This window comes from Rana temporaria, chromosome 3, assembly GCF_905171775.1.
Source record: "Rana temporaria chromosome 3, aRanTem1.1, whole genome shotgun sequence".
Lineage (NCBI taxonomy): Eukaryota > Metazoa > Chordata > Amphibia > Anura > Ranidae > Rana > Rana temporaria.
Window position 1 is genome coordinate 268,860,156 of NC_053491.1, and position 4,213 is coordinate 268,864,368.

General features: G+C 43.0%; 1 pseudogene; it reads left to right on the forward strand.

Annotated features, from left to right (window-relative positions):
- Positions 1-1,488: 1,488 nt before the first annotated feature.
- Positions 1,489-2,190, forward strand: LOC120930445 (annotated as a pseudogene).
- The last annotated feature ends 2,023 nt before the right edge of the window (positions 2,191-4,213 follow it).

Here is a 4,213-nt window from a genome sequence, read left to right on the forward strand (position 1 = left end):
CTCTCGGCCTTGCTCTGAGACTCTGCGAATGTGACGTCACTGGTTGCTAGACGACAGGCGGGGTGGCCCTAGAAACTAGTTTGGCAATTGTCTATTAGGGTGGCTGTGTGTCCTCATTCCATTCCGGGACATTGTATTATTCCGGAATGAAGGTGAACGGGACATGGGACACAAATGCAAATTGCGGGACAATCCCGGGCAATCTGGGACACATGGGCACCCTATTGTAAACCCTTATTAACCACTTTATGCTACAGGTAATCATATAATAAGGCTTACCTGTAGCTACCCAAGATATCTCTAAACCTGCACGGTTTAGGAGATATCCCCTGCATGTGCTGATGTCATCGGCACTGGGGCAAACTGAAGCAATAAAAGGAATGTAGTGTATTTTTCCATTTTTTTACATTAAAGACAACCCAATGTTTTTTTTTGAAGTGCGGCTGTCCATCCTTTTTCCCTCAACTAATGGAACGTATGTGCCGTTGCTTCAGTCTGTGTGCGGTTACCGGCTCCAAACACAGACCCGGGAGAGATGTCGGCCGCCAGAGCGGTGTACGAGGACAGCTGCAGGGGCTTCGATCTCCGGTAAGTAATTCATATTGAGCTAGTATGCTATTTTCGGGGAAGCGTGGGATCAAGGACCAGCTGCTTTGGGGAAAGTGCAGGGGCCCAACATGCAGCTGGGGCCCCTGGGCAGTGCCCAGGTTTGCCCTCTCATTAAGACAGCCCTGCCCTCCAGTATAGGTCACACTGCCCCCCAGCCCACTCCCTAAGCACAGACATCAAAAGACAAGCCCATGGAAAAACAATATGAAGAATTTAATTGGTTAACGACCATCTCACGACTATATACGTCGGCAGAATGGCATGGCTGTGCAAAGTGACGTATATTTACATCACTTTGAATTTCCCGCCGTGTGATCGCACGCACCCCTGCCGCAAGCTCCGGGATGTGCCCGCGGGACCTGCAGACACAATGTCCACTGGTGTCCTGCTTTCGGGTCACAGAGCTGCAGAACGAGGAGAGGCAAGTGTAAACAACCATCTCCCCTTTCTGTCTAGTGACACTGATCGTATGCTCCCTCAGGAGCAGTGATTAGTGATGTGTCACTCGTAGCCACGCCCCCTAACAGTTAGAATCACTACCTAGGACACACTTAACCCCTTCCTAGCCCCCTAGTGGTTAACCCCTTCTCTGTCAGTCACATTTATACAGTAATCAGTGCATTTTTATAAAAAGAAAGAAAAAAGAGAGAGGGGGAGATAAAGGATAAAAAAAGAAAGAAAAAGTAAGAAAAAGAGAAAAAAGAAAAACAAAGAACAAAAAGAGAGGATGGGACGGCAAGGGAAAGAAGAAAGAAAAATAGAGGGAAAAAAAAAAGAGGAAGAAAAGAAAAAAAAAAAGGAGAGCGAAAAAACAGAGAGGAGGGGACAGCAAGGCAAAAAAGAAAGAAAAAAAAGAGAGAAAAAAGAATGAATAAAAAAAAGGAGAAAAAAAAAAAAGGGAGAAAAAGAGAGAGAAAAAAAAGGAGGAAAAAAAGAGAGATGAAATAAAAAAAAAATAAAAAAAAAAGAGAAAAAAAACAGAGAGAGGGGAGGGCACGAATAACAAAGGAAAGAAAAAAAAAGAGAGAAAAAAAAGAGAGAGGGGAGGGCAAGTATAGAAAAAAAGAGAGAGAAAAAAAGATTAAGAAATTAAAGGGCAAAAAGAGAGGAGGGGACGGCAAGGTAAACAAGAAAGAAAAAAGAGAGGGGGAAAAAAAGAGAGCAGGGAGGGCAAGAATAAAAAAAAAAAAAAAAAAAAGGAAAGAGAAAAAAGAGAGATGCCCCTGATGGCAATGGAAAAAAAGGAAGTAAAAAAAGAGAAAAAAAGAAAGAGGGCATGGCAAGAAAAAAAAAGAAGAAAGAAAAAAAAGAGAGAGGGGAGGGCAAGAATAAAAAAAAAAGAAAGAAAAAAAAAAGGAGAGAAAAAATAGAGAGCGAGGGGCAGGGTAAGGGAAAAAAAAGAAGGAAAAAAAGAGAAGAGTGAGGAGGGGACGGCAACGGAAAAAAAAAAAGAAGAGGGGAAAAAAAAGAGAGAAAAAAAGAAAGGAAAAAAAGAAAAAAAAGGGAGAGGGGAGGGCAAAAAAAGAAAAAAAGAAAGGAGAAAAAGAGAGAAAAAAAGAGAACCCAAAAAAAAAGGAGTGAGGAGGGGACGGCAAGAAAGAAAAAAAAGAGGAAAAAAAGAGAGGGGAGGGCAAGAATAAAAAAAGAAAGAAAAAAAGATGGGGAAAAAAGAGAAAAAAAAAGAGAAAGAAAGGAAAAAAAATGGTGAGGAGGGGACGGCAAGGGAAAAAAAAGGAAAAAAAAAAGAGAAAATGAGACCACGTGGATATAGATAAGAGGCTGCTTGGGGCCAATTAACATGAATAATCACAGGTCAAGGGGTATTGATTGGGACTTTCGAGGCACTTATAGGAATCCATACAAATAGTATAAAAATTATTTATTCACATAAAACAATATACAGATAAAAACATTAGGGACAAGCCCCACAGATCAGATCGGTAATGTAAGAAAAACAAAACCATGTATACCTAATAGGTGGAGATAACGCTTCTTCAGGAGGGTCTAAGCTGGTCCAATGATCGGGTCATGAGCTTGACAGTCCCCCCGAGGGCGCATGAGGGGGATATTATAATGGGCTCAATAAAGCCTGTAATGGGCTATAAAATCTGGGGCAAGATGGAAGCGGGGTTCTTAAGCTGATAAGATCACCTGGATGGTCCCGTGGTGAATATGGGAGCAGGTAAGGATATTTTTAAGCCAAGCGTGATCAGCTAATCGCCAGGTGTCCCCAGGGAGAGCAGCTCTCCCTGGGGACACCTGGCGATTAGCAGATCAGGAAAAAAAGAGAGGGGAGGGCAAGAATAAAAAAAAGAGAAAAGGAAGAGGCAAGGATAAAAAAAAAAAAAGGAAAAAAAAAATAAAAGGGAAAAAAGAGAACGAGAAAAAAAAAAAAGAAGAAGGAGTGAGGAGGGGACGGCAAGGGAAAAAAAAAGAAAAAAAAAAAAAAAGGAGAGAGGGGAGGGCAAGAATTAAAAAAAAAGGAAAAAAAAGAGAGAGAAATTTGGCAAACGCTCGAACATCCGATGTTCGAGTAGAACATATAGCTCTTCCCTATTTTACATGAACAAAAGCTGATTTTTCTGTCACCCGATGTTTCAAAAGGTTCATCATTATCCTCATCTTCATCCTCAGATGATCCAGACACAGCAAACTTGCAATCATGCAAAGGCGATTCCATTTTTGTAATGGACTTTAGCATACCCGCTCCCTTCACAGGCTCCTATGGATCATCTTGCTCCATAGCCTCCTGCTGCAGTGACAAGGGCACATAACTTCCTTGGCCCAATGACATACTGCCAGTCAAAACACCTGACTGCTGATCACCCGCAGCCTGTCTGTCAAAGCTTTTTCAACTTTCTGCATGTATACTGACACTTGGCACGGAATGCAAAGACTTTCCAGCATGCTGGCCAGAAACACAGTCCAAGCCAAGAGAAACCTTTTTGCATTGTACCAACCTTGGCTTCTCACACTCTGGTGATGCTTGCCATCCACTGACCTCTATGGCCCTTCTGCGCATTGCATATAAGCGATCATTGTTGTTATAGTTTTCCTTGAAAACTCCACTGGTTTCTTTCAATGTGGCTACCAGCAAACTCTGCTTTTCCACGTTGGCCTCCAAAGCCATGAACTCAGGCCGCAGCTGTCTTCTCTTGGAACTGTGAAACCGGTCACAAATTTTATGCTTGAAGTCAAACTTTAACTTCACCAGTACTTCTTCCTTGGTGATTCTTGCAATTCTTGGGCAAACCTTTCTGTAGGTTGCCATGCTTTCACCTTTAGCTGGGCCATTTCCCAGGTCCTCAAAAACTGGTATGGGAGGACCGGTACCCTGGCCATCCGAGGGATCCTCCCCTGGGTCCACCACAGATTCCTGCATCCATTCTGGGTATAGGAAGTAATCAAGCTCCCTGGATCAGTAGGCCTCACTGGAGCTCAGGAGAGCAGCAGTAGTGCAGCCACACCCTTTGCAGTTATAACAGCTTCAACTCTTCTGGGAAGGCTGTCCACAAGGTTTAGGAGTGTGTCTATGGGAATGCTTGATCATTTTTCTAGAAGCGTATTTGTGAGGTCAGACACTGATGATGGACGAGAAGGCTCT